We start from the raw sequence: 7817 nt of genomic DNA, 5'->3' as shown, positions 1-7817 counted from the left end.
AGTACAAAAGCAAGGAGGTTATGATGAACCTTTGTAAAACACTGGTTCGGCCTCAACTGGAGCATTGTGTCCAATTCTGGGCATCGCACATTAGGATGTGAAGGCCTGAGAGAGGGTGCAGAAAAGATTGACAAGAATGATTCTCGAGATGAGGGACTTCAGTTCCGTGGATTGACTGGAGAAGCTGGGGTTGTTCTCCTTAGAGCAGAGAAGGTTGAGAGGAGAATTGATAGAAGTGTTCAAATTCATGAGGGGTCCGGACAGAGTAGATAGAGAGATACTGTTCCCACTGGCAGAATGGTAGAGAATCAGAGGAGATGGATTTAAGGTGAATGGCAAAAGAACCAAAGGTGACATCATAAAATCTATTTTACGCAGCGAGTGGTTAGATTCCGGAAAGCACAGCCTGAAAGGGTGGTGGAGGAAGACTCAATCACAGCTTTCAAAAAGAAAAGTTGGATAAGTATCTGAAAGAAAACATTTGCAGGGCTGGGGGATGGGCAGGTAGTGGGACTAGCTGGGAGCAGGCAAGGGTTCGATGGGCCGAACGGCCTTCAGTGCTGTAACCATTCTCTGATTGTGTGAGCAGAACCACTCTGTTCCCTGACTCAATCTAAAGCCTTCCTGATTGTGAGCATCTCTGTTAAACCTGCCCTGCACCTTCACTGCTCCAAGGAGAACCACCCCAGATGCTGCAGCCATCATCTTATTGAATGGTAGCAGGCTCGAGGGGCCAAAGGGCCGACTCATCTCCTATTTCTGATGTTCTCATGTATTCATGTCACTAGTCCCCATCCTGCACCTGCTCCCTGCAGTAATATGGCCGCCGCGCATGCTCCCTGTCCTGCAGCGGGACAATGAAAAGTATTGTGACATCGAGGAAGCCCGGCCCCCCGTGGTGGGCGGCCCCGTGCTGCCCAAAGATGGCGGCCGAACTCCCGGCAAACCCCGACAGTAACCAAGGTCCGTCCCCGCCCGAAGGTGCCCCACAGCCGCCACCCGCCGACTCGGCGGCCAAATCTCACCGCCCGCACGTGTCCGTGAGAATGTGAGTCCTCAGGGAGGCTGAGCGCACTGCCGGGGCTGCTCATCCATCCTGCGCGTGGGGCACAACATCGTCCGTCCGCAGCTAATCTCCCACAATAGGCTGGCCCCACGCCTGCGCACAACTCCGCCCCGCCTCACCTGGGCCCCGAGCTCAAAGGCTGCGAGCGGAGCCCACCAACAAACCCCCCAACCACCCGCCCGCAACACTCAGCCCGCAGCCAATGGTGAGGGGGCGCGGGGCACCAGCCCACCCAGCGCGCTGCTCCGCACCAATCAGTGGCGGGGGGACGGGGCCGCGGCACCAATCAATCACTGGTCCCTGAAGGTGCTGACTCTGGCTGGGTTCAGTTCTACACTCACTGGTTCCCCTCCCCTGAAGGTACTGACTCTGGCTGGGTTCAGCTCTACACTCACTGGTTCCCCTCCCCTGAAGGTTCTGACTCTGGCTGGGTTTAGTTCTACACTCACTGGTTCCCCTCCCCTGAATGTACTGACTCTGGCTGGGTTCAGTTCTACACTCACTGGTTCCCCTCCCCTGAAGGTGCTGAATCTGGCTGGGTTCAGTTCTACACTCACTGGTTCCCCTCCCCTGAAGGTACTGACTCTGGCTGGGTTCAGTTCTACACTCACTGGTTCCCCTCCCCTGAAGGTACTGACTCTGGCTGGGTTCAGTTCTACACTCACTGGTTCCCCTCCCCTGAAGGTGCTGACTCTGGCTGGGTTCAGTTCTACACTCACTGGTTCCCCTCCCCTGAAGGTACTGACTCTGGCTGGGTTCAGTTCTACACTCACTGGTTCCCCTCCCCTGAAGGTACTGACTCTGGCTGGGTTCAGTTCTACACTTACTGGTTCCCCTCCCCTGAAGGTACTGACTCTGGCTGGGATCAGTTCCAGACACAGACATCATTCACTTTGTTCCTGTATCAAGATGGCTGCGCATGCACTGTGCTACTCATTGCATCAAGATGACCGATCGCTGAATCTACCTTCCTACACCAAGATGGCCACCGTTAGCCTGGTCCTGTGACCGGGAGAAAGCCCCGAAGCTTCAACCGCCGATATTCCGGTTATTATTCCGGGCTTGCGGCGGGCACGGGTTGTTGATGAAGCCTCCCCGACTTTCCGCTGGTCCGTTACTCCGCTCCCTCCCGTTGAAAAGGACTCTTCTGAGGAGCCTGTCCAAAACATGTCTTCTCCGCCATTACAAGTCTCGCTCATGCTCCAAACACAGCCAGGGCCCGCGCATGCTCCAAACACAGCCAGGGCCCGCGCCTACGCACTGAGCTGCTGCAGTTTGGGTGCGGCACATTCTCCATCGCGTGCCGCGCGGAGGGGTTTCCTGTACGGGCTGCTCCTGCACACCCTCAACTTTGCCATCCTCGCCGGCCGTCCGGACACGCCATGGCGTACCATCTTGCCGTCCGGAGGAGGCGGGGGTCCCCGATGGAGGGCACTCTCCGCAGGGGTCCTCCCACTATTCATCGTGGTCTTGGCCTGGAGGGTGGTGCACGGAGCAGTGTCGTGCAACAAATTTTTAAGCCGGTTCACGGACTCCCAGGCCGCCTGCAATTTCTGCGGTCTGGAGGAGTCCGTGTTCCATGTTTTTATTGAATGCACAAGGTTGCAGCCCCTGTTTCATTATTTGAAGGGGCTGCTCCTGAAATTCTGGCTGCATGTTTTATGTTTTGCAGGTTAACTCAAAAGAGAGTTTCTCCATCGCGTGGCATGCTGGGTACATAAGACCATGAGAAATAGTAGCATAAGTGGGATACCCGGACCCCCCGAGCCTGCTCCCCATTCAATAACAGTCTCGGGGGAACTTTACTCTGTATCTCACCCGTGCTGCAACTGTTCTGCAGTTTTTGATGGGACAGGTTGGAGAGAGATTTAATCTTTCGGTAACCCGTCCTGTACCTTCCCAAGGATTGTTGGGACAGTAAAGACGGAGAAATTACTCTCTATTTATCCCGTTCTGTTCCTGCCGTGGACAATGCTGAGGGCGCTTTACTCTATATCTAACCTGCGCTGTGCATGCGCTGGGAATGTCTGGTGGGACAGTGCAGAGGGATCCTTACTGTGTATTTAACCTGTGCTGTCCTGCCCTGGGAGTGTTTAATGGGTCAGCCTTCAGGGAGCTTTAAATTGTGACGAACCTTTGCTGTACATGTCCTGGGATTCTTTAGGACCGTGCAGAAGGAGCTTTACTCTATATATAACCCGTACTGTACCTGCCCTGGGACTGTGGAGAGAGAGATTTAGTCCGTGTTTCAGCCGTGCTGTACTTTACCTTAGTGTTTGATGCAGCAGAGTAGAGGGAACTTTACTCTGTAACTACCCTCTTTTATACCTGCCCTGTGAGTATTTGATGTGTCAGCGTAGAGGGAGCTTTAGTCTGTGTCTAACCCATGTCGTACTTGCCCTGGGAGTGTTTAATAGGACAGTACAGAGGGAGCTTTATTCAGTATCTGCCCCGCGCTGTACCTGCCCTGGGAGTATTTGTTGGGTCAGTGTAGCGGGAGATATTACTCTGTATTTATCCCGTTCTGATCCTGCCATGGAGTATTTGTGGAAGATATACTCCGGGACTGACCGTGCTGTACCGGCCCGGGCAGTGTTTGATGGGACAGTGTAGAGGGAGCTTTACTCTGTATCTCATCAATGCAGTATCTACTCTGGAATTCTTGGGACAGTGTAGCGGCAGATATACTCCATATTTAATCTTTGTTGTACCTGCCCTTGGAATGTCTGGGGGCACAGCCTCAAAATACGGGGGAGTCAATTTAAAACCGAGTTGAGAAGAAATTTCTTCTCCCAGAGGTTTGTGAATCTGTGGAATTCTCTCCCCAAGGAAGCAGTTGAGGCTAGCTCATTGAATGTATTCAAATCACAGATAGATAGATTTTTAACCAAAAAGGGAATTAAGGGTTATGGGGAGCGGGCAGGTAAGTGGAGCTGAGTCCACGGCCAGATCAGCCGTGATCTTGTTGAATGGCAGAGCAGGCTCGAGGGGCTAGATGGCCTCCTACTGTTCCTAATTCTTATGTTCTTATGTATGTCTGGTGGGACAGTGTCGAGGGAGCTTTACTCTCTATCTAAGCAAGGTGAGTATATTCTTCCTTAGATTAGGAGACCAAAACTGTGCACAATACTCCAGGTGTCGTCTCACCAATTCACTGTACAATTGTAGAGCGAGCTTTGAGAGAGGATTACCTTGTATCTAAATTGTACTGTACCTGCCCTCGGAGTGTTTATTTGGAAAATATAGAGGGAGCTTTACTTAGTATCCAACTAATGCAGTACCTGCCCTGGGCGTGTTTGATTGGACAGTGTAGAGGGAGCTTTACTTTGTATCAAACCCGTGCTGTACTTGCCCTGGGGCTGTTGGATGCGACAGTGTAGAGGGTGCATTCTTGACTGAATCAGGAGTTTGTGTGTTCTTGGCTGACACTCAGTTGCAGTACTTGGGGAATTTTGCATTGTTGAAGCTGTTGACTTTCGGATGAAATGTTAAATTGAAGCTGCGTCTGCACCCTCGGGTGGATGTGAACGTTCCCAGAGCAATACTTGAAAAAGAATAGGAGAGTTGCAACCTTGTCAATATTACAAAAATGTTCGTAAATGCTCCCTGAAACCCTTTGTGTCTGTGGGGGTGGGGATCAAGCCCAGATACTCAGAGTCAGAATCCGAATACTGACAGGGCCAGGATTGCCAAGTGGTTAAGGTGTTGGATTTAAAATGTAATTGATTTAAATCCGCGTGGGTTCGAACCCCCTCTCCTGGTAACCCCTTAATTTAACACAGATTGCTTCCCATCCTGTTCAGTGGCACCCGATTTTCACCTGTTGAATCAGCATTAGCCTGCGACACTCTGAGCCGATAATGAAATCAAATTGTGAAATGTATCTGTGTCGCTCGGTCTGTGCCTCTTTCTTTCTTCAGAGAGCTGTTTGTGTGTTTGAGTCTCTGACTCACTCTGTTTGTCTCTGTCTCTTTCTCTCGGTGTCCAGTTGTGTTCCAATGGGATTATGTTTGACTGGCTCTCTCTTTCCCATCATCTCTGTCTGTTATTCCCTGTCTCTAACCTGATGAGTATTTTCATCATTTTCTGTTTTTGTCACAATGCCTCTCTCTCTATCTGTCTTCATCTCTATCTGTCTCCCTCTTTGTCTCTCTCTTTGTCCCTGTGTTTTTCTCTGTCATTCCATCACTATTTGCCTCCCGCTCTTTCTGGAGCACGCAAACACATCTCTGTGTATGTTGTGTTTGAGTCTTTGTCTCACTCAGTCTGACCCTCCCTCTCAGTCTCACACTTTCTGTCTCTCGTTGTCTCTATCTCGCTGTCTGTCTCTCCCTGTTTGTCTGTTTGTCTCTGTTTCTCAATGTGTCTGTCGACTTCTCATGGTGTCCAGTTCTGTTCACAGCTCGATTCCGGCTCTGACAAAATGCATACGCATCAATTCCTCTTGAGAAAGTGATGAGTATCCCCGCCTGTCACGCGGGAGACCGCGGTTCAATTCCCTAACGGGGAGGCCGCATTTTACAAAATGCAGAATTCTGCTTCTGTTTCTTGGTATAGATTCATGTTAAAAAGTTCCAGAGCAATATAGAACAGTACAAATACAGCAAGAGGAGATTGCCTCTTCCAGAACTTTAGCAAACGGTTACTTTTTCACGATTCTGTGGCCGTCTGCTGCACAGAGATGGATGACTGAGTTTTATCTGAGAAACATTTAACAAGGCAGCGAGCCAGTAGTCGTGGTCCATTAGTTAAGGCAATGCACTAAAAATCCATTCGGGTTTCCCCGCACAGATTTGAATCCTGCCGACGACGTTTCTCAGCATATTTCATTCTGATGACAATTTAACCAGTTTCCTGCACAACTGATTCTGAGGTAGATGGAACAACGTCCCACACCTTTCAGCGCCGCTGCTGTTTCTTTATTTCATTAATCTGCAATATTCACGATACATACGGATAGAAAAAAGCAAAAGCCAGCCAAAGTAGCGACAGTGACCCTGCCTGTCTATCCATCTGTTTGTCTAAGGCACTCTGTGTATATCTTTATCTGGGTGTCAAGGTACATCAGTCATTGATTGTTGGCATGCAGGTGCAGCAAGCAGTGAAGAAGGCAAATGGCATGTTCGCCATCATAGCGAGGGGATTTGAGTATCGGAGCAAGGAGGTTTTACTGCAGTTGTACAGAGCCTTGGTGAGGTCACACATGGAATATTGTGTTCATTTTTGGTCTCCAAATCTGTGGAAGAACGTCTTTGCTATTGAGGGAGTACAGCGAAGGTTCTCCAGCTTGATTTCCGGGATGGCAGGACTGACATATGAGGAGAGACTGGATCAACTGGGCTGGTATCCACTGGAGTTTAGAAGAATGAGAGGCGCTCTCATAGAAATATATAAAATTCTGACGAAATTGGACAGGTTAGAGGCATGTAGAATGTTCCCATTGCTGGGGAGTTGGAGAACCAAGGGTCACGGTCCAAGAATAAGGGGTAAGGCATTTAGGGCCGAGATCAGGAGAAACTTCTTCACTCAGAGAGTGGTTAACCTGTTGCATTCTCTACCGCAGAAGGTTTTTGAGGACAGTGCGTTAGATATATTCAAAAGGGAGTTAGATATGGCCCTTATGGTTAATGGATCAAGGGGTATGGAGAGAAAGCAGGAAAGCGTTACTGAGGTTGAATGATCAGCCATGATCTTATTGAATGGTGGTGCAGGCTCGAAGGTCCGAATGACCTAATCCTGCTCCTAATTTCTATGTTTCTATGTTGATGCGTGTATATTTTTGGTTATTGTGTGTGTGTTTGTGTGTGTCTGTGTCTGTGTATGTCTATCTGTATGTATATCTCTGTGTATGTGCAACTGTCGATGCAAATCATCACCATGAATTTGGTGCGTCCTGGAAATTTTTTAAAACTTGGGGAAAATAATACGGTTGTGATCTTTGGTATCGGCTTTGTTTCAGTGGCTCCATTCTCGACTGAATCGGGAGTTTGTGTGTGTAAGTCCCACTCCTGAGACTTGAGCACATCATCTTGGCTGACATTCAAATGCAGCACTTGGAGAATTTTGCATTGTTGAAGCTGTTGACCATCGTCTGAAATGTTAAATTGAAGCTGCGTCTGCACCCTCGGGTGGATGTGAAAGTTCCCAGTGCATTACTCGAAAAATAGTAGGAGAGTTGCGCCCGTGTAAATATGCCGAAAAATGTTCGGAAATGCTCCCTGAATCCCGAAATGTATGTGTGTGTCTATGGGGGTGGAGTTGAAGCCCAGATTCTCCCAGAGATGGAGTCCAAGCACTGATAGGACCAGGATGGCCGAGTGGTTAAGGCGTTGGGCTTAAGATCCAATGGGTTTATACCCGCGTGGGTTCGAACCTCACTCCTGGTAATTACTTAATTAAACAGGTATTTTTCACATTCTACTTAGTGATACCCGATTTTCATCTGTTGCATTTGCATTTTTCACAATCTTCCTCGCCACCATGCTCCAGCTCACAATGAACAAGCTCCCCGGTGATGTGGATCTCAACTACAGAACCAGTGGCCAACTGTTTAACCTACGTTGTCTCCAGGCCAGGTCTAAGATCACACAACCTCTGTCATTAAGTACACGGATGGCGCCTGCATCTATGCAGAATCTGAGGCTGAACTCCAGGATTTAGTCAATATATTCACTGAGGCATATGAAAGCATGGGCCTTATGCTTAACATCTGTAAGACAAAGGTCCTCCACCAGCCTGTCCCCGCCGCACA

The 7817-nt window shown here is 49.4% G+C and overlaps 1 non-coding gene across 1 annotated transcript; it reads left to right on the top strand.

The window, feature by feature from the left end:
* The first annotated feature begins 7369 nt into the window (after window positions 1–7369).
* Window positions 7370–7452, top strand: trnal-uaa (transfer RNA leucine (anticodon UAA)). The gene has a single exon. It is a non-coding gene; the product is annotated as a tRNA-Leu (tRNA).
* The last annotated feature ends 365 nt before the right edge of the window (window positions 7453–7817 follow it).

The sequence above is a fragment of the Pristiophorus japonicus genome, unplaced genomic scaffold (genome assembly GCF_044704955.1).
Source record: "Pristiophorus japonicus isolate sPriJap1 unplaced genomic scaffold, sPriJap1.hap1 HAP1_SCAFFOLD_570, whole genome shotgun sequence".
Lineage (NCBI taxonomy): Eukaryota > Metazoa > Chordata > Chondrichthyes > Pristiophoridae > Pristiophorus > Pristiophorus japonicus.
Note: the sequence above shows the minus strand (reverse complement) of the source record. Positions and strands in the feature narration are given on the sequence as shown.